This window comes from Natator depressus, chromosome 12 (genome assembly GCF_965152275.1).
Source record: "Natator depressus isolate rNatDep1 chromosome 12, rNatDep2.hap1, whole genome shotgun sequence".
In the NCBI taxonomy this organism is placed as follows: Eukaryota; Metazoa; Chordata; order Testudines; family Cheloniidae; genus Natator; species Natator depressus.
The window spans coordinates 22008053-22031558 of record NC_134245.1 but is presented as its reverse complement, the minus strand read 5'-3'; the positions used below and the strand labels follow the sequence as shown (position 1 = coordinate 22031558).

At 38.8% G+C, this 23506-nt stretch overlaps 1 long non-coding RNA gene across 1 annotated transcript in view; it reads left to right on the top strand.

Annotated features, from left to right (window-relative positions):
* Nucleotides 1-15239, top strand: part of LOC141996857 (uncharacterized) — a 74433-nt gene extending 59194 nt beyond the window's left edge. The window contains exon 3 of the long non-coding RNA XR_012641629.1: nt 15207-15239. This is a non-coding gene — a long non-coding RNA (uncharacterized LOC141996857). The remainder of the gene's footprint in view (nt 1-15206) is intronic.
* The last annotated feature ends 8267 nt before the right edge of the window (nt 15240-23506 follow it).

Below are 23506 nucleotides of genomic sequence, written 5' to 3'. Positions count from 1 at the left end.
TTTCCATGCAGTGACTAAACAGAAAAATAGTAATGGCTTGAACAAAAGTTTTAGTTCTGCTCAAAATAAAATGTTTTATTTTATTTGAGGGCTTTTTGTTTTTTTGTTTGTTTGTTTGTTTTTAAAAGTTTTTTGTGATTAAATTGAACCAAATTTCAAAACAGAACGTCATTTTGAATTGAAAAGTCTAAATGTTTCATTTAGAATATGTCAAAACAAAACTTTTTGATTCTTTTTCTTTGATTCAACTCCACAAATGCAACATGAATTCACTAAATGTTTTAGCTGACCTGAATCAGCATTCTTCAGCAATAAAAAGCTTTAGTGGACAATTTCACTCAGCTGTACAGCACATAGCTCTTTGGATATAGAGGCTAGATACCAAGGTGGACTATAGAGGGCTGCACTACTCACTGCCTCACAAAATACAAAATACAGACCTAGCTTTATTGGTCAAATAATCAGAATGCATAAAAGTAAATTCAGAGATAAAGCCAAGTTTACTCTTTCAAATAAAACCCGATAAATAGGATTTTAAAACATGAATACAACTCCTAAATGTAGTAGGAAAACAGGGAGGGAGAGGCAGGCAATGGCAAAGTGTAGCAAATGTATATAAGGTTTTCACTCTTTCTGCTAATCTTCCCTCATAAAAATGTATAAGCAGCAGAAGGTATAGTTAGGACAGTGAATGGCAGAGCAACAATCAAGAAACAGGATCTCAAGTGCTAGGATCTCCTGCTTTTAGGGGGAAGTAGATTTTTAAGGATTCTCATTGTTGGTCTAACTCTAACTTTTGAAGTGGTAATGAGAGTGGCCCATTTCACACAGTTGACAAGGTGTGAGTAACAGTAAGGGGAAATTAGTATTGAGGAAATTAGGTTTAGGTTTTGTAATGACCCAACCACTTCCAGTCTTTATTCAGGCCTAATCTGATGGTGTCCAGTTTGCAAATTAATTCCAGTTCTGCAGTTTCATGTTGGAATCTGTTTTTGAAGTTTTTTTTGTTGAAGAAGTGCCACTTTTAGGTCTGCTATTGAGTGACCAGGGAGATTGAAGTGTTCACCTACTGCTTTTGAATGTTATGATTCCTGATGTCAGATTTGTGTCCATTTATTCTTTTGCGTAGAGACTGTCAGGTTTGGCCAATGTACATGGCAGCGGGGCATTGCTGGCACATGATGGCTTATATCACATTAGTAGATGTGCAGGTGAACGAGCCCCGGATGGTGTGGCTGCTGCATTAGGTCCTATGATGGTGTCCCTTGAATAGATATCTGGACAGAGTTGGCACCAGGGTTTGTAGCAGGGTTTGGTCCCTGGGTTGGTGTTTTTGTTGTGTGGTGTGTAGCTGCTGGTGAGTATTTGGTTCAGGTTGGGGGGCTGTCTGTAAGCGAGGACTGGCCTGTCCCCCAAGGTCTGTGAGAGTGAGGGATCGTCCTTCAGGAGAGGTTGTAGATCCTTGATGATGCGCTGGAGAGGTTTTAGTTGGGGGCTGTAGGTTACGGCCAGTGGTGTTCTGTTACTTTCTTTATTGGGCCTGTCTTGTAGCAGGTGACTTCTGGGTACCCTTCTGGCTCTGTCAGTCTGTTTCTTCACTTCACCAGGTGGGTATTGCAGTTTCAAGAATGCTTGATAGAGATCCTGTAGGAGTTTGTCTCTGTCTTAGGGATCGGAGCAAATGCGGCTGTATCTTAGAGCTTGGCTGTAGACAATGGATCATGTGATGTGATCTGGATGAAAGCTGGAGGCAAAGTAGGTAAGTATAGCGGTCAGTAGGTTTCTGGTACAGGGTCATGTTTAATGTGACCATCGCTTATTAGCACTATAGTGTCTAGGAAGTGGATCTCTTGTGTGGACTGGTCCAGGCTGAGGTTGACGGTGAGGGTGGAAATTGTTGAAATCTTGGTGGAATTCCTCAAGGGCCTCCTTCCCATGGGTCCAGATGATGAAGATGTCATCAATGTAGCACAAGTAGAGTAGGGGCATTAGGGGACGAGAGCTGAGGAAGCGTTGTTCTAAGTCAGCCATAAAAATGTTGGCATACTGTGGGGCCATGCGGGTACCCATAGCAGTGCCGCTGACTTGAAGGTATAAATTGTCTCCAAATCTGAAATAGTTGTGGGTGAGGACAAAGTCACAAAGTTCTCCCTGGTCACCCAATAACAGACCTATAAGTGGCAATTCTTCAACAAAAAAAACTTCAAAAACAGACTCCAACATGAAACTTCAGAACTGGAATTAATTTGCAAACTGGACACCATCAGATTAGGCCTGAATAAAGATTGGGAGTGGTTGGGTCATTACAAAACCTAAACCTAATTTCCCCAATACTAATTTCCCCCTACTGTTACTCACATCTTTTTATGTATTAATACCTGCTCCTGTATTTTCCACTCCATGCATCTGATGAAGTGGGTTCTAGCCCACGAAAGCTTATGCCCAAATAAATTTGTTAGTCTCTAAGGTGCCACAAGGATTCCTCGTTGTTTTTGTAGTATTCAAGCATTCCTAGAACCTTATTGTTGGTATTGTCTTCCTCCCTCAATCGTCTTTGCCTCTTATTTCCCCACTTGCATCAAGATCAATTTAAATTGGCTGATTCTTTCAGGCTGGGCTGTGCTTTTATTCAGCATGACCCAGATCCTGCAGTGAACTCTATGTGGGTAGACCACTGTGGCAAGGCAGAGCTCACTGCAGGATTATAGCCCACAGCCCAGATCCAGCCTTTAGGTTCAGTGTTGCATCAAGGGTGATATATAGCTGCCAGACTGTCACAATCCTTTGCCTGCTCTTCTCTTAGGGTGGAGTAAATTATTTCATCCCTTTTTGGGATGAGCCTGTCTCATGAGGAGGAAACTGCAGGCACATAGCACCTGTTTTTCCCAGAGATGCAATCTGGGCAGCCCTAATGCAGTAATAAAGCAAAAAAAAAAAAAAAAAACAACCCCAAAAAACCTAGGAAAATCATGGGCCTTACCCAAAGAAAGTCCACTACAGTCACAGCAGAGAAACTCTTAAGGCCAGAGATCTGGCTGTACTTTCTCATCAGTAAAGTCAAGCTTCATAAATGAACATATTGTGAAGGGAGATTAATAAAGAGAAAAACATAGATGGCTTTTGTATATTGCTAAATTCTTTCCTCTGCCTTGACAGGATCAAGCAAAGAATTCTTTAGAAAGTCACAGAGCTATTCAACAGGTGAACAGCTGCCAAGACAATTTGAAAACTCTAGATTATGGTCCATCATGTAACTCATGTTAGTATTATTCTCTTGGGACATCTTGTGCAGAGAAACAGATGCCAATAGATGACCCAAACTTTTCCTGGTCTTTCACTATTGTTTATGGAAAAGAAATAGGTAAATCTTTATAAAGAGAAATTACTCAAATCTCACTGAAGTTATGCTTCCTTATGTTTTCTATCTTCTCTTGTGTAATATATTTGAGGTTCTGTTGTTTGAACTGTATGGGGTGAAGAAGACTGTAGCTAATGTGTACATAAACTATCTGCAGGATTTATTGTATATGGGGAGAAGAGTAAGAACCATATATGTGTATAATTTTTACTAGAAAAGATGTATTGGGCTGGTGGTAGCAGTAAGATGAGGGGAAATCTTGAAATTCTTCATAGTATTATATGAAAATTGTCAAAGTGTTGGGATACCCTAATCATCCACAAGCCAGCTGAAAATAATGTGTATTCATACTAGAATTTTTCAGTATCCTTGGACAGTAGCTTAGCTTTTGTTTTAAGTTATAATATTTCACAAAATACTGTTTACTTTATCTTGTCAAAGGATGTAGTAATAAAAAGAATAGTAAATGTATCTTTTTTTTTAAATCAGTAAGACTGTGTATATTGGTTATCACTAGAGACAAGAGTTGGGTTTTTTTTCCCTTTGAAGGAACTGAAATGTCTGATAGTTACTTTTGATGAAAATTCTAGGAACATAAGGCACTATTTACGCATACCTCCTTGTTATTGAGCGTGTGATATTTCCTAACAATTATATCTTACACTCTGTGGTTAGGATATGGGTGAAGTAGGATTGTGCATATGACAAAAATAAGAATACATATGAAATATGTTCCATTGTTCTTAAAACCTAGTAAACTTCCACTCCATGTTGGAATCAATACATATAATGAATTTTCAACTGCCAGTGATTAGTTCTTTATTTAAATGATCTAAAAATAGAATTGTGATAAACCAATGTTTATAAAATCATAACTATATGTTGGCCCTTTGTTCCTACCAAGTTATATATCTCTGTAGTCATATAAGGAAGTAATTTGCAGCATTTTTTCCTCCTGTGTTTGGGAACATCTAACATCTGACCAATTTGTATCTCCCAACTGAATGGAGGGGGGGTCCTCCATTGAAGCTGGAAATTAGTGTTGATTCAAAATGACTGTAGAATAATATTCAGTACTATGTTATTATTTGACATATAAACTGACTAGCAAAACCAGGACAGGTTTCTCCATGGCCCATCAGTACTTTTATTGTATTAAACTATTTATAATATGAATTATGGAGCTAAGTCACCCTCTCCTGCAGTACAACCAGAGGAAGGGGAAGGAGGTCACAGGGAGGAAATGTCTATGTCCCTCTCATAGCTTCTCCCTAGTCACTCCATTGGGATGGGAGAAGAAGCGGGTGGGCTCCCATGAAGAACTGTCTGTTTTGGGCCCACCCCAAAATGGAGGATCTCTAGCCACAGGAAGCCCTCTACCTCCACAGTAGCTCTGTGCCCTGGCAACTCTAGCTCCACCCCCTGGCAGTGTTATCTTGGCTGTGGCTACTCAGGTGGACCCTACACTAAAGGGTCCTGCACACTGTAGAGGAAGCTTTGCTGGAGCTGTATTACCTTTCAGGAGAATCTCCGTTGGGCTGGAGAAGTTGGGGGTAGGAGACAAAATGCGTCCCCACTCCATTATCCCTCCACTCTCCTCCTAACCCACCCTGTTCCAACTCACCCAGTGTACACATCCATGAACCAACAGAGAACACTCCACAGGGCGAGGGAAAGGGAAGGATGGGGTTCAGAGATGACAGAATTCATTCCACGCAGGGTAGAGGAGGACACAGAGTGGTTAAAGTACACTGAAACAGGAGAGAAAACTTAGCACCAGCTAAGGAGGAGAGAATGCTGTGGCTCACACAAGCCAGAGAAAGGAAAGGGATCTTTCCTTTGCTTTTACAAGAGGTGGAGAGTTCTTACCCCTTGACCCCTTAACCCCTGGACACATACACACATAGAGGATTTCCCCAAAGTTCTTAACTATGGACTCAAACCTACTATTTACACTAATGACTCTTATTCACACAAGAAGCTGCCATTGATTTAAATGGGACTATCTGTGTGTGTAAGTATTGAAAGGATTTTTTCCCCCTTGCTGTTCCAGTTACATAGGTAGGAACAGTTTCACTGGATTTTTCCTAAATTCTGTATTTAAAGAGAAATAAACCTATTTGACAATTAGAATATATTTAAAATCAATTATCCCTTAAGCTTGTGCAAATAATTTTTGAAGTTAAATGACTATAACAAAAATATCTGACAATGACAAAGATGAAAACTAGACAGTGAGCTACATAATGACAGCTACAATCTCTTGCTGTAGAGACAACAGAGCAACATTTTTCCTCCTGAGGAAACAGTGAACAAACTTTTTGATGCATAACTGCATTAGTAATACGTTCTGGAAAACACGTCCATTTGGTGATGCTTAATGCTTTCACCTACTTTCAGTGGAGTCTGAGACAGTGAAATCTGTATTTTAAGATTTAATAGAACCTGAAATGAACTGAATTTTTTAGTGATGTAACTGTACAAATTGGTGTGATGCATTAGTATAATTGCTAAGTGACCAGCATATCTCAAAACAGGTTTGCAATGACCATCTTATTAGCTCAGTAAATACCAGTGGTTTGTGCCACCTGACTGCAGACAGAGAGACTGATGCTAATGTATGATTTCCCACCCTTGACTGTTTTTAACAAAGATGGCAGCTGAAGAGATTATTTTTCACTTATATTTGCTTCAATATTTCATTACAACTAAGAAATAGTTATTTTCTAGCATTAATTATACCATTATATCATGCACATATTTGAAATTCAGACCAACAATGCTAATACAATATTAGAGTCAAACAACTGAGTTTTCAGGGACAGTCCTGCTCCCATGGAAATCTATGGCTTCTGTGGGAATAGGATATGGCTCTCAGTAAAAGCTACAGTTGATTTTACAGCCCTAATTCTGCCCCTTGTGCATATGTGTTGTGTTACTATATGAATCTATAAACCTATATGAATACTACTATACATATATAAATATATTACAATAATTCTTCTACAACATTAAGTATATGGGTATCTATGCCCATAAAAATTACATAATTAATGACAGTATTATAATGCATTTTAACAAGGGAACAAACTTTCCCAGCTCCTGTACTGAACTGTGAAACCTTAATACTTCATTAACAAAGAAGCAGCAGAAAAGGGGGGGGGAAAGGAAGAATAAAAAGCAAAATAAGTCCTAGCTCCATACTTAGCATCTATAAACCAACAAAAAGAAGTTGGTACCTGCAAACAAACAGGCTTTAGTCAATTGAAAGTCAGGTAAGAGACTAATTCTGGATTCAGTATACCACCTGAGTGAATGGGTTGTTCACGGAGGCTTTCAAAATAAGGCTTATGTGATACACAGATCTTTTGCTGACTTTATGCCCAGTGGTGAATTTTACCCATAAAGAACTAGATCACAAAGGCTGTAAATCTAAAATTTTTGTTAAAGGTATCTGAAATAAGATAACCACCAGAATAACATTTACTGAGTAACTCCCACTTCTCCAAATAATTCTGCTAAGTCAGTTTTGACACAAGGCTCATGTTCAGTGACCATGCAAGAAATGCTCTTAATTTTTTTAAAAATCATATCTATATGGTTAATGGTTATAAAAAGATGGAGCATTGCTAAAAACAAAGGAACAAGCAAAAGAAAAAACATTTGAAAAAATAGACAATACTGCTTTTTCCCTGCAAAAGTACTTCCATCTTGTTCCTGGCTTATGTTTAAATGAAAAGAACAGGTCAGGGATAACACAAAGTAATTTAAAGGACTTACACTGCAAGACGTAGCATTGCCCACAGCTACACCTTGCAATCACCTAGTTCATATTTTAGGTCCTGACATGAGAGTTCATAGTATTTTACAATTCTATGTTCCATGTCAGTGGCTCACTGTGGAGTTGAATATCAGTCCTATTTAAATCGGCAAGAAAATAGCTGCAGGTGACATAACCTTTCATGTAGTACCACTGTGTACATATACAAATAATTGAGGCTCTTGACCCTGTCTACGCACATACAACTGTAAGTACAAACTTGACATTTTGATACTGCTTGTAGCCTTTCCCGTTGTTATTTTCTGTTTCAATAATCCATTGCAGGTAGAAAAATGAAAGAAGGAAGCATGAATGATTAATGTTGTCAAGCTAAAATAATGTATTTAGAAAAAATCTATAAATCTGTTATTTGTGGCATTTTAAAACTGAACACGACACTCTTTGGTGCCATTCAGCCTATTTTACAGTAGATAAATGTAAACGTTATTCAGCAACAATTGCTACATAACCCTTTGAACACCAGGTTTGACAGAAAAAGCCAAAGCAACAGCAAACTTTCAGGCACAAAAGAATATTAAGCTTAGATTGAATATTCATAGGTGGTTATTAATATTTATTGTATGTATACACAGGAGGCAAATGCAACGTGAATAAGTTTTAATCCACTCCTTTTGCCCACCCTTTCTGCCTTAACCTCACTGACCATGTCTGCAAACCACCTTGAATGTGAACTGCTATCTTATGTAATATTTTTCTGAATAACACAGACAGTAAGCTCTTTGGACAGGGCTTCTTATACATATTTAGTAAAATGCTATATATAATCTACCACTCTGCAAAGATCAATAATCATAACTTTTAGAGGGAAAATGGCTCATTAGCCTGTAACTTTTTTTATGCACATTCAGTGGTTACCATTTACTAAGAATGGTACATGAATAGATAATAAATATGATCTCAGATACCACAGATTATAAATTGTTAGCAAACACTGTTTGTTGTTGTTGTTTTTAAAATGGTGACCACAGGATACACGGGTGCTTCAGAAATACCAAGTTTGACAGCCCTCCCCGTGGACACCTCGAGGCAGCAGGCTGCCTTTCACATTAGTCTAATTTTTATTTTATCAGAGCAGTAGGATTTAAATTCCTAGAGGGTCTCATTCAAAGCCCATTGATGGCAATGGGAGTCTTTCCAATGACTTTAATGAGCTGTGGATCAGGTCTGCACTCAGAATCAGTGTGCAGTTTCTTGTGAATGTCTATTCCTGCATGCGTGTGAAAGTAACTAATAGTGCAGCACCTATCTGAAGAATAGTGCAGCACATGTCTTTAGAAGGATATTGCATTTTATAAGAACAGTATTATTAGTGCTAGAGTACTAAAATACTAGAATTATGCCAGTGCCATAGGCAGCACTGTCACAGTTTTCCTTTCCCCATGAAAATTACAGAGTCAGGCAATCAATGAAAACATTAGTATATAAATCAGATATTCTCTTTTAAAGCACTAAGGGGCCTTTCATGCTAACAAGACGTTTCCTTGCTACGTCAACAAGCCTGTACAACAAAGCCATATCTATCTGCTAAAACTGTCTTGAAGATGTTACATTTTTCAGGTGCTTTAGCAAGTCATTTAAAATTAAACTTAATTAAACAAAGGTGATATTAGCCCAATTGTTTCACTTCATAAATCTATAAACCCCAAACTGTGCAGCTCAAGTTTCAGCGGATGAGCAAATGAGTAATGCATGTAAATGATCAAGGTTGTTTGCAGAGTCAAAAAAAAAATTAGAACCAGTTCTATAGTTTGTAGCAAATTTCACTTGAAATCACAGCCGCTGAACTGCTCTAGATCGCTGCTGATTGCTAGATATCCACACCACTCTAAAGTGCAACTTCACAATTTTAAGAGAAAACTTAATTTAATCAGTTACATTACATTTTGACAACATTGTTTGCTTACAATATTTTCAATCTCCCTTTATATCCCCAGGGTGACAAGATCTCAGGCACACACTTCTCAGAGTAGCAGCCGTGTTAGTCTGTATCCGCAAAAAAAAAGGAGTACTTGTATCACCTTAGAGTCTCTAAGGTTAGTCTCTAAGGTGCCACAAGTACTCCTTTCCTCAGGCACACACTGTAATTTTGAAAATTTTTCTCTGCTTTATAGTTAACATAATACATTTATTTCACCTATGTAAAGAACTACTCTGCGGGTACCAAGAAAGATGGTGATTGCTCTGTGGTATAGAGAAACAGTAGTGTAAGTCATTTCCTCAGTTCAGGAGCCTGAAGGAATGACCATCACTGGATGACTTAAGTCATGCTGAAGTCAGTGGTCTTACCCAAACCATGACACCAACAACAACTGACAGGAAGCAAATGTCTTTGAAGTCCAAAGTGAAACAATTCTGCTGCAACAAAATATATTAAAACAAAAGTTTAGTTACTACTTTTTTAATTTAAGGCAAACAGGATTATTAGCAGGACAAATTATTTTCCTACATACATAAGTGTAAGTTTATGTGTTCTTTTTTTTTTTTTTTTTTTACTTTAGCTTGATTTTTTTTAAATCAAAGCATGTTCCTTCAGAAAACACACTCATAATTACTTATGTCAGTTTCACTGTCTTTAGTTTGAAAAGCAACATCATCTGTGCGCCTTGGGACAGACATAGGACAGGTTGTTATTTATATTGCTGTTAGCATGTTCATCTGTTATTTAGCTTCAGCTACCCCAGGACAGCAGGTGAAACCCAGAATAATAACTGTGCCATATATAAAAATGCAAGACACAAAGGCAAACAGATCCTAATCCAGTTTGTACTTATACTCTGTTAGCATACCCCTGAAATATACAAATTTGCTTAAAGATGCTCACTTCATGCAGCCAATAGGGTTTAATAATTTAAAATTAACTAAACTCTTTCAGTACAAAATGTAATGGCTCTGTCAACCCAAAGTGCAGAATGCTAATTTAGGATTTTAAATAATAATTCTGAATAAATGGAAATGCCATTAAAAGAAAGGGTTTTTTTTCTATTTTAAGTGCATAAAGGGACACCTTGAATTAATATGAGCCATTAAAGATACTCCTGGAGCAAGCAAAGACTTACAAATGTCAAAAACTTGAGTGAGCTAGAAAGAATTTAGCTCACCATTGACATATTCTGTGCCATAAACACTAAAATGTTCTTACTGAAAATCCTGTAAAAATCATATATATTTTGCAAGTCATATAGTTACTAGGGGGATACTATATTGCTCATTTCCTAATTTTTTGAAAGCAAAGCCCCATTTCAGGAAAGTGAAAACAAACAAACCACTTTTACAGCCCCTCCATGTACTATTAAAGGTCCACACATCTTAATGAATATAGCTACTCACCCACCCATGAGTCCTTCATGCCCCATTCCCCACATGCTCACACATTTTTGGAACATTGGCATGAATCTTCATAACAAGATACTCTCCTGTTTCATATTCTTTGATGAGCACTGATATTATCAGGGGAGCTTCCAATGACCACTATAAGTTGACTAACTTTTTCCATAACAATGGATTCGTTCTGACCTTTTTTTGAGAATCTTTAACACTTCCATTGTTGCTTGCAGCAGGACTTTGAAATGTGGCAGGGAAAAAAGCCCTGGAGCTAGAGAAGTGACTTTTCTTTGTCCCATAAAATGCATTCAGATTTTTTGAGGTATAAAATAAATATATAAAGATATAAATAAAAGATATAGATTTCTAATCAAAATGGCCTTTTCTCTTCTCTTCCTTGTGTGCATCAGGAAAATTTTGCTGCCAAAATAATAACTCAACATGAACATCGAAAAGGCCAGGCTCTAGAGTGACCATCTTTTCAAAAGGCAAAAGTGGGACACATGCAAGGGCCCTGCACCCTCCGTGGCCCCACCCCTGCTCCTCCTCTTCCCCTGAGGCCACACGTCCTGGCCAGGCTGGAAGCCAGAGCTGAGCCATGGTAAGAGCCACCCAGGGAGCCTGGGCTGCTGTGGGGAGCCCCAGACCCTCTACCTGCCCTGGGCGGGGTACCCAAGAGCAGCCCCTGGTCAGTGTCCCTGCCCCTTGCCACCCAGAGCAGGTGGAGGGTCCAGGACATCATGGCTCCCCACAGTGGCCTGGGCTCCCTGGGTAGCTGTTACCATGGCCTGGCTCTGGCTTCCAGCCTGGGCAGGGGGCAGGTCTTAGGGGGAAGAGGAGGAGAAGGGGCATGGCCTCATGGCAAGGAAGGGGGGGCCTAAGGCCCACCTTAGTCCCTGCCAGTGGGAATAAGCTGGCACCACCCATGAGCCTTGGCAGGCGTGGAGCGGTGCTGCAAGAAAACTGGCACAAATGCTGTCCTGGAGTCATTCAGCCCAGAACTGGGACTTGAACTCTGCATTTCGGGACTATCCCAACCAATCTGGGATAGGTGGTCACCCTACCAGGCCTACACCACTGCCAAAGCAGCAGCAGATGACGACACTGGAGAGCTGCCGGAATTCCACTCCAAAGACTCCCTAGACTCAGCAGCCCCTTCCACTGCCCCATGGAAAAGAGCCTACTCCAGGTTGCTGCCCGCTAATGTAATTCGTTTTGCAGTTCAAGTGATAGAACTTTGTGATGCAGTGCGGAGGGTTTACACCCTGCTCTTGTTTCAGAGTAGCAGCCGTGTTAGTCTGTATTCGCAAAAAAAAAAGGAGTACTTGTGGCACCTTAGAGACTAACCAATGGTGCATGATGGGGGAGTTGTTACAGCTGTATGTAAAAAAAAAAAGGAAATTATACATAAAAATGCATTAAAATTATTTAGATTACAACATCTAGCATTCAAATTTATATATATAAACCTCAGAATAGAGGTAATCTATGTAATTTTAATTCTGCCTCCCTGTGCAGATGCATTATGATTAGAGCTGTGTGAATAACTGATTTTTTCCAGTTCACTGGGAGTTCTGAAAATTTAAAATTCAGTTTGGGTTGAATTTTCAGCAAACCGAAAAAAGGACTAGAACGTGGGTGCTGCCTCTCCCATGATGGCCCTAATTACCAGGCTACAGAGTCATTCTCTCTCTTGTCCAATAACTATTCAAGCAATTTATACAAGGTGGAACAACTTCAGCAGGCTACCTAGCTTCAACAGCCAATATCCTGGAGGTTAGGCCACTTCCCTGGGAGGGAGGAGGCTTGAGTTCAAGTCCTTGTTCCAGAGTGGGGATACGAATCTGGATGTCCCTCATCCCAGGTGAGTACCCTGGCTATTGGATATAAAAGGGAGGGGGCGCCCCGATGATGTCTCTTTTGTAAATGGCATCTAAATCCCCTTGTGAATCTAGCTCCAAAAAGTCAAAATGTTTCATTGGTTCAATGTTGAAACAATTCATTTCACCATTTCCATATTTTTTTCTCCTTTTTTTTTTTAAGACCAAAACAATTTGCCAAAATTGACATGAATTTGCAAAAATGTTTCCGTCAACCCGAATTTGCATTTTTTGGTGAAAAAAAGTTTTGGCCAAAAAATGTCACCCAGCTATAATTAGGATACCATCTTTAATGACATGATCACATGCTAATTTCTCTACAAGACTGTGCCTCATTCAGTGACAGGATGGGGCACATCTTTTAAATGAATGCTGTGATTCTAGAGAACAACTGGCAGGTCTGTCCACACCATTACCTCTCCTGGCCAGTCTTTCATGGCACTTCACATTTTGGGGGGAAAATGTCCAAGTCTAAAAATAATAATCAAAATGCTCAGTTTTTAATTTCAAAACAAGAGGCCAGATCGTGGCATTAATATTTAGGCAGAACTACTTGTTGATTACAGTGGAGACTTCTGCTCAGAAGTGGACGGCATAATACAGACCAAGAACTACACTCTGAATGGATTAGCATCAGTTTGACTGCAGCATTCAGGCAGCTTTTCTCGTGTTTTTATACAAACTAAGTTTGAGTTGCAGCCAGTCGTGATTTAAAATAGAGAAAACATAGAACCTAAGAACTAAAATCTAATAACGAAAAAACGACAAAACTGGGCAATTAAATGAACACAGAACTTAGATTGATATTTCTACATGTTCTTTTCTCACAGTTACTATTTTATTATAACTGGTTTGTGATAATCTATTCAACAAATGTGTTCATGTATTGTCCAGGAAGGACAATTTTGGTGGCCTCCTCTTCCTCCCCCCTGATTTGGTCTAACTGCAAAGGCATCAATCACCCTTTTCAAAGTGGACCAATATCTGTGCTCCATAATTGTCATTAGCATAGCTGGGAAAAGACTGAAAACAAACCAGGCAGGCTGCAAATGTCCCTTTTTCTGTTTATTTTCATACATATCCTACCTAGACCCTGATCCTGCAGCTGACAACATGCTGCATCTGAGCAGAGCCCCTGTAACTTCAGTGGTGTGAGTGCAGCATCCCCTCCTCCCCTGCCCACACTCTCAATTGCAGAATCAGGGCCTAATGGCAGGAATGTTGTCTGAAACAACAACGTAAGAAAACCGGGAAAAGTACATTCATCCAATCTGGGAACAGAAACAGAGCCTATAAACTATGCATACATTTATAGGGAATGTTTCTGAAAATCAAGCTAATATCTTATTATTCCAAACCCATATTCTCTGTAGGTTTCTCCTTCAAGCTTCCATACTCATAAGGCTTTGAAATAGTAGCCACTAGAGCTCCTGGATATAGGAGTTCCTGGATACTGATCCCTCCCATATAATAGGAAAACCTTTTGTAACTTTTACTCATTTCATGTAAGAGGAGCCAGAAAATAAAGATTGTTTTCCCACAAGCATCCCTAGGAGTCACACCTCTACTATTAGGCACCTTCCGTACTGGTGTGTGGCAACACCAGGTGCAGTGGAGTTTAAGGCAGAAAGATGTAGGTCATCAGGAGAGCAACTGCAGAATCAAACTATGTTGAGTCAGTTCTACATTTTGCCTTGAAACCAAATTGTTCCTGACCCCTATATTCAGAAAGAGACTGCTTCTTTATTGACTGAGGAGATGTAAACTGTGCCATGTACAAAAAATTCAGATATGGTAGTTATCTTATACATTCAAAAAGGAAGGAAGAATCCACAAGATGTCTATGGCAAATTTAATTTGAAAATCCAAGCCCACAGTCCTCCACAGCCTGCTAAGATGTTTTTATTCTGCTGGACTGAGTGACAGCATGAAACTAATGCACCCATCTGGCCACATAAAAATCTGAAGATACACCCATGTAAGGGGGAAAAAATATGAATAGGCCTGTGATGTGTAAATTCTTATTGAACTCTAAAATCATAATAGAAATGGCTTATCTGAAGCACCGTGATCAGGAGATGCAGAGACTCAGTAATAATGTGAGGCTTCTAATACTGTCAGAAGGGACAGGATAGGTATAGTTGAAGGGGTAAAGAATACTGAGCAGGTGACTATTTTACTTTTTAATTAAAGATATATATCAAGTGTAGATATGGAGTGAACCACACCCTGGATCAAAACACCCTTGAACTCTGAAGAAGTTTGAATCCAGGTCTGAACTGTACAGCTTTGACCCATCTCCAAAAGAAATAACTAAGCAGCAACTCAAGCATTCAGAGATGCACAGACACTTAACTACTTCTCAGATCTACTATCTCCACACTCATCAAAATGAACTGGGAAGATGATAATAATAATAATTCATAATAAGTAAGAGAGAGAGGCAGAATGGGATTTTTACCCCATGATTTTAGGTAAAAACTTTCAGCAGCTCAAACATGTCTAGTAAGGAGATATCTAATGATGGGTATATAACAAATCTGAAAGGACCCTTTAGGATGACTACAGTTATCACATTTACTACAGTATTCTTTTCACACCAGTTTGTGCATTCACTTATAGTAGCCATGTATTCTGTTGCTGCGTGCAGTTTCAAACCTACTCCTGTATCTTTGTTATTTCCCAGGAGCTTTTTTCCCTTCATGTTTTTAAGCAATTGCTGGGTATTCTTAGGATTATATTGGTTGTGACTTAATAATCTTGCTATAAACTCACTTCTCTCTGTATGTTCAATTCTTCAACTCAGACAACGTGTCTCATGTTACTGCAGCACTAGGACCAGATTAACCGAGGAGCAACTTGAAGAGCGAGGTGACAGACAACAATTCTCAGGACTGTTTTATGTTTGGACGGTTTGTTTAAATGATGTGCGCTCAAGAATCATGAAGAATCTACTTGTACCTTCCCAATAAAATGAGTAAGAAGGCCAAAACGTGGAGAAAAACAAGCAACAGATTCTATACCACACTTCCAAAAACTTTAGAACTGAACACTTTTCTCTAGCACTTCTCAAGAGCTGCAATTCTGCAGTCTCCAGACTAATTAAACACAATTCAAACTTCTGGGTGTAGTGGATGCAATGACTACTCCTGGTTCCAGTTATAATCCCCATTCTGACTCCATTTAGTATTTGTGAAATACTCATACCTAATTCCACTCACACCAGACAACATTGTATCATCTTTTGCCTCTACCCACGCACTTCTAGCCGAGAAGAATGCAGCAGCCACCTGGAGTTCTAATCAACCTATGGATAGGACTCAGATTAACAACCTTCTAGAATCTAAGGCCTTGCAGGGGAATTCAGTCATTATTATAGCTGCCCTTCCACTGTGTTCCCTCTTGTGCTGCAACATGGAGGCTCTATTGTGTCATTATTTGGATCAATGGACCTTTTTCTTTGTCTCTCTGATGGCCCTCCAGAATGGTACTGCCAATAATGTGCTTTGACCCTTTCAAACTAGGGTGATCAGACAGCAAGTGTGAAAAATCGGGACGGGGTGGGGTGTAATAGGAGCCTATATAAGAAAAAGACCCCAAAATTAGGACTGTCCCTACAAAATCAGGACATCTGGTCACCCTATTTCAAACATCCTTCCCATTCAGAGCTGGGGAGGAAAACTGAGGAAGCAGATCATCATTCCCAATGAATTTGTTACTTCCTAGACTTAGCCACTTGGAAAGGGGTGGGATGAAATATCCAGTGAAGCAGTCCATAAGAGCCAATGATAATCAGATAGCAGTAGGGGTCTCCACAGCTGCAGGAAGGTGAAACTGATCTGAAATAGGCCATCCTAACAACGTGAAGGACCCATCATAAAAATGTTGCCTCCTTGTAAAACTGGCTAACATTATAAATGTAGCCTCACGCTACCTCTACCAAGATTTTAATAAATAATTGATGACAGACAAAGCTCTACCACAATTATTGTTAGTAGTAGTACGCAAGCAAAACGTTGACTGGGATGAACATTGACGAATGAAATAGTTTTTAAGGCTCATCTTCATTTCATGTCAAGTACATGCCATTCAAGGCTCCGTTACACACACAACCAGAGTCAGATCTTGGGTCCCTAATATTATGTGCAGCCCATATACAATCACAATGAATTTTTTTGTTTGATCATACTTTACTCATTGACTTCTGCACAGCATCTGGGGGAGAAACGAAGACTACTCTAGTAGCTTCGCAACGGACTCATATTAAGAATGTTATGTTGCTATATATCCACTCTGAATGGATAATATGAAACTTATGCAATATTTACTAACTGTGATGCATAAACAACAAATCAGCTCTTTTCCATTAAATATTTTGGTAAAAGATATTTTTAATAAAATACTGCAGCTTGCAATTTAATTACAACAAGTGATTAAAACTTGGAGGATAATCATTTTTGGCAAAAAGTCAGTTTTTGTTAAAATTTTAAGATAGAAAAAAGATGCAATTTATGACCATAATACTGTTAGTAATTAAGATAAATGCATCAATTATTAAAGATGCAAACATGTCAAGCAAGCATAACTAATTATTTGAGCATGTTAACAGTTGTTTAATGTTAACAAGCAGTGAATTATTAAAGACCCCATGTGTCACATTTTGGACTGCATAAAATATAATGTTTGGAAGGGTTTATGATTTTTAGGTTTTGCTTAGTTCTTTTCAGTCAGATAAGCAATAAAGATAACTTGCATTTAAACTGTATTTCTAAAATAATTACCTGTAAACATATAATGAAATGTTATATTTTGCAGTTTATGAAGCCTTCACAATACACTTAAAAATGACCAATGTGCTACATGCAGTAAAATAAATATGTGGGACATTTCAAACATTTTTTGTGTAAGTTCTTCATAAAAGAGAGATACAGTAGTAGAGAGGTTTAAACTATAAAAAGTAGTGACAAAACCAAGATGAAAGAATATGTTTTATGTGAGATGCTGTTTATACTGGTATCTAGCTATGTATATCAAATCATTTTTATATAACATTTAGATATAGACCTTCTAAATGACAGCATGCACTCAGATACCATAATCAAGGTGCCAATTAAGACACTTGCATAAATCATACTCACAGCAAAGATCAATAGCAGTAGCTTTTATTGTCAAATGGCAACCCTTTACCTTAGGCTTATTCCAGGAATCAACGAATCACATCCACTTTGCATTACAAGTGAAGTGAGTTTGTTCATTCTCACCTAGTTCTTAATGCAGTTGTCCATATAATGGGATTATTTGTGGCTGTGGCCTCTTTGAATCATTGCAAGGAACCATAAACTACCACGGCCTGAGAAATAAACTAGCCACAGAAAACTGTTGATGCCAGGAACAAAAGTACCCTATACTGTAATCTCCCCACATATTTCCATGCAAGAGTCCCCCAGTATAAGGGTCGTTCTGGATCCTGGTGGCATGTGTGCGCATGCACAGTTAGCATGATCTTGTATCTCATGTACCCCAGCAACTGCCACGCCCAGAGCGGTCATAGGTATCGAAACAAAAGTTTGGGCAGGCCATGAACCAATTAGGGCAAGCCTCGAGTCAGCCTCTGGATGGCACAAGCTCCACAACCTGGGAGGAACTGGGACATGTAAATTCACCAAAACATCCTATCAATGTTTTCATATTCTTCAGTCTTAGATTAGGAAAAGCCCAGACCTTAAAGTGCCACAGTGATACAAGTGAAAAATTAAATACATAACAAACAGGGCAATTTTCCTAAATTTCATGTTGCCTTTCAGAATGGACATAGAAAACCTGAAAATATGCTTCTACCACTCTTATTTCTAGTACAGTTGCATGGCCAAAACTTCACTTAAAAACAAAAACAAACGTAGGAAATTGACACAAATTTATAAAGAAACCACAGAGATAAAAGGCTGTTTTCAAATATAACTACATGGATATAAAAGAGAAATTATAGATTCCAGTAAAAAAGGTTTTAAAGTATTTACCTCATTTTCCTTATTTTCACTCCTTCATGAGAGATCACCATCAGATCACTCCTAGAGGTAGCACCAAAGTAGCTGCTACTCACGTTTTGCACTGCTGCCTACTAACACCTGCATGTGAAACAGCATCATCTGATACTTGGAAAATACAAAGTAACTTCAATCTAGAGATGTTCAAACTTTCCATTAGGAAACCTGAAACCACACACAACATGGCTGGCTGTGGGCTCTCAGGCGGAAATTAAACTAAATGTATTTCAAGAGAAAGAGAGGTAGTTTGAGCCACATAAACTTTCAGTGAAAGAAGCAGCAAAATCTTTTGCAGTCTGTGACTAAGTGTGAGTTTTTTTAAAACTCTGCGCTAGGGAGTCCATTGTGAAACTCAAAGGAGAGGTCACCTGAATAGAGTCACACGATCCCAATCTGAGTCTCCAAGCACTTAGGGCCAGCTTTTTTAAGTTACTTAGGTGCCTAAGTCCCAAATTCCTTCATAAATCTGGCCCTTAGATACCAGTATAAACATCTATTAACATTATGGACAGACAGGCTGAGCCTACCTAACTGGAGGAGGCAGTCATAATGCTAATGGCAATCTGGTTGTCACAGAGAAGAGATACACTTACCTGAGCTCTGTAACTAGTTTTATAAAGTACAAGCCTTCTCTCACACAAAATTTAGATCTACATTTACACCCAGGGGATCACAAGGTTTGACTGGCTTGTGAGGCGGCCAGGGAAAGGACAAGGGAATGTTTGTTTCTTTTTTGTCTTTGGCAACACATTCAACATGAACTCATGATTGTTTGTGAAGCTCTTTGAAATCCTTAGATGAAACATCCCAGGGACACAGAGCAAAGTTTATTTGTCATGGTCTGTTTTCTAATGAAAACAATCTGATATTCACCTCCCTCCCCCGCCCCAAATATCAGAAAGCTGCTGTACTGAAATAGAATTGGAGTTTATAAATCCCAGCCATCAAGGAAGCATAAGGGTCAAAGGCAGACACACCAGTGGAAAGACACCAATAACAGATTTACAAAAAAGTTAGAAGAGCAGCACCTAAAGCCCATGGCATCACTGGAATTTCATAGTTTTTAGAGGACAAGAATGTCTCTTGCTGATAATTTACAGTTCTCAAACACACAAAAGAAGTTTGGGAGTGCAGATATACAAGGCTTGCTTCTTTTTAGTCTATCTTATTTAGTATTTTTCCCCCAATTTTTCTTCCAGCTTCTAGGTGACCTCCCTCCTGTGACAAGGTCTCCCCATTATGACAGTGAGCTCTGATGATAATGTAGGTAACATTCAGACTGAGACCAAGTGCTGCAGAAAGCTATATTTCACTTCTGACCTTCAGCTCCCCCTCCAGTGCAATGCACACATTATATTTCCTTTCACTCATGGCAAAACTAGTGAAACAATGCCAGGTGAAATAAGTGACATTTCTTTAGCTAGGCTCCAAAAATGAATACAATCTCTTTGCCAGTTTCACTATCGGTGTGATTTTTTGCCACACAGCTCTCCTTAGGTCACATTAGATATTTGGATAAATACCTAATAGAGACAAGGAAATCTGGACAAGCTCTATCTAGGTTCACAGACATTTTAGAACTTTCTAATATGCTCAGTTTATACAGAGTTTGGGGGGGATGTTCCCCACAAAATGATTGTTTTGCCCATCATTGAGTAGCCAAAAATAACTACCCTTTAAGATGTTCCAAAAGGTTCTGCTTCAGAGAAGTTCTAAAGTGTTCTAAACTCTATGTTGTGGGCTCTCTTATCTCTAATACCAACTGCTGAATTATCGAGTAGTGCTGGCATAACTCCAAATGTATTCCTTTATGTGTCAGGCCTGAATCTCTTCATATGTTAGGGAAGAGCTGCATGTACAGTAGTTTCTTTACTTGCAAGGCGTTTTTACCATCTGTTTCTATTATGGGAGTTTATGGCACAGAATACCTCAGACATTACAGTGTCTGTTTCTTTTCTGTGCTGCACTTATATTGCTGTAGTACTTTATGAACAGAATAGTAAAACATAGAGCCTTCTTAATTCCCCCCTCCCCATATTTTTTAAAACACATTGCAGAAATTGAACGATTTTTACAGTTCATATTATTAAGATGAGAGGTGATTTGAAAGAAAATTAGGAAATTATCAGGTAATGTAAATATGACTACATGGCAGCTTTTTAAAATCCTTTAATGATATCATGATTCAGAAGGTTTTTATGTTGGTGTTTCTAGTGTTGTACTTTGGAATGTAGAATTTGGGTAATTGGAAATTTGCCTTTTTGGAGGTGGGGAGAAGATTTGTGATATTCAGAGACAGTACCCCATCCATATACATTAAAACCTTGCACCAAAGCAGGGATTCTACAAGGGCTTTTGCTCAGTGGACTTTCATGAGCAATGTTTCACAGTTCCTCACATACAAATTCAAAGCATTTAGTCTTAAAGCAGCATGGTATCAATGCACTGAAACCCCATCTTATACAAATTTTAAAACCTTTCTTCAGAGAGGAATTGTTGTTCTGCAAAGAAGGTCAGAAAGACATTTTTTGTGACTTGGATAATTATTATTTGCATTCAGCAGAGTCTTCAATGTAACCAGCATTTATATGTTTGCAGTCATCATCATTACCTATGTGCAAAGTCTGAATGGTATGGAGCTGTTACACATGTCTTAAAAAAAGAACACAACAATGAATGAACGAGGCTTATGGGCAAAGATTAGACATGTATGGATTTGGCAAAGAAATCAGATCTAGACACAAAGAAATATCCTATTTGCCTGTGGCTGGGTTGATCACATGGTGGCCATCTGGAATGTACATCAAACCTTCAACAGAATACAAGGGACCACACTTCTGCAGCACTCTCAAAAATAAATTAATATCCATGCTGTAAGTACTGCTAGAAAACGGTGATAAAGAAGAAAAAAGCCGTATCTCACATACTCCCATTGCATTCCATTTCCTGGTGTTTCTTCACTCCTCCCCGCCACCCCACATTTATATAAACATTATACGTGAAACACAGTCAGAGCAATAAAAAAAATGGCAATTAGAACCAAGTTCCAGCATTAAGACAGGAGGCAAAAAGGAAGAGAATCATTGGTCCTGATGGCCTTTTCCTGTTCTAGTTTTTTTTTTATGTTCTTCTGACCTTGATTAGACCTGCAAATTTTCATGTGAAGTCTTGATATGAATCCTATATGTAGGAAAAAATATGGGTATTACTGAACATAGGCACATGCAGAGGCCCACAAGTATTTTGCCTCTGGTATTTTATCCATTTTCTGAATCACAAAGACAGCACATAATCGTGATCATCACTTTGTTGTTAAAAGTTTCAACCTCCTTCTCCAGCTCCACCCCTATAAAAAAACAACAATCCCCAAGCAGCCAACTAACCAACCAAGCTCTTTACTCAGTAATAAATCGCAATGTTACTTGTGAAGATGCTTTTGCAGCGTGAGAACTGCTGATTGCCTGGTAATGTGACTCCCATTCCTGGAAGTATCATCTTCCCATGGTGGCACTGCAGTTCAGCACACCAACAGCCCTGCAGTTGTTTTGAAGGACCCTTGTGGCTACTTTATTCCCAGCCTACATTGTCACAATGCAAACTGGACCAGATTTTCAAGAGTGCACAGAACTCAGTAACTCCCACTGTGACAATGATGGCCAGACAGCCCTATGTGCTGAGCTCCTTTGAAAATAAGTCCGCAACTGAAGAGCTCTGATCCACAGAGACTGGCCTAAGTGGATCAGCTAACATCATGATAAGCTCTTGTCTTAAAGAGCCTGAGTAACACTCAAAATATTCTGTTTAATATGTCTAAATAATAAACAAAATGTCATATTTATTCTACCATTCTTCAATTCACAGAAAAAAGCAAATGGACTCTAGTTCACACATTTCCACCAATACGTACCCAAACTGTGCTTCACAGAGCATCTTGTAGATGTGCTGATATGGAAGGCTTGTTTTTCCCCAAATGGGAGGGAGTGATGCATCCATTAAGACATCTGTTTGGAAATCCAGATACTTTATTTTCAATCAATTCCAGCTGAAAATGAAAGACTGGCCTCTGAAACTGGCCCACTAAGGAGACCATCTTAACCATCAGTAGAAGAAAGATTCAATCAGGACAGAAGAGGTCTGATGGGAAAATAGAGGGGGTGCTGTGTGTCACAGTTCAGCAAATAAAATGCTCATAGGGTATGTTTTAATTTACTGTTGACAGATGTAATGTTCACATCATCTGTGATTCTCCTTAAGCCATTATAAAAGGGCAGTTACAAATTCCTATATATTTGTCATTTTTCTTATCCTGAAAAACGTTGTCAGAGAACATAGTTAAAAAAAACTCTATAGGTTTTACTTGTAGCTTAGGTTTAAAAAAAATGGTTCTGGCGTCCTGTTAAGATCCATACATTATTTCAGTAATAGAAATATGAATGTCCTTAAATCTATACTTTTTCTCCAAATCTCAAAAACAAAACAAAACAAAAACAACAAACAACTACACCTTTCATGGATTAGGCCTCCCGACCAACTGATTTAGCTTTGTGTCAGGGAAGCCTCATTCTCTCGTTTTCCTCTTTTCTGAGTCTCAAGGAAATGCTTATTGATACTGTACTTTAAATCTTAGCCAATGGAAAGCAATCTTTCACCATTTATCGGCTCTTGACATATTTTTATGTAAACTGTTTCAAAGAGAAAAGATTCACACATGTTTTATGAAGTCCCCTAAAGTACAAATAAAAGGCATCCAAGGTTCAAAGAGTTAAATTAACCAACTGTTTCCCTCTCAACAATAAATCCCCCACCCTAAGCCCCTATTCTCTCTCAGGGCTATGCTTGATTTATGGTGTGATCCATCCCTGTTGGGAGTTGACAGTCACTTTCATTTTCTTGTATTTTTTTTCTCTCTGACTGCCAAGGTCACAAGAGAGAGGGCCCTCCAAGTTTTTTGCATTCGTCCTCCTTCACCCTTCTACTGGGTTGGCCTCATGAATCATTCCGTCTTCACATTGAACTCCTGATGCTTCTCTTCCACCAAACTGCCCGACTTCCGCAATTTTTC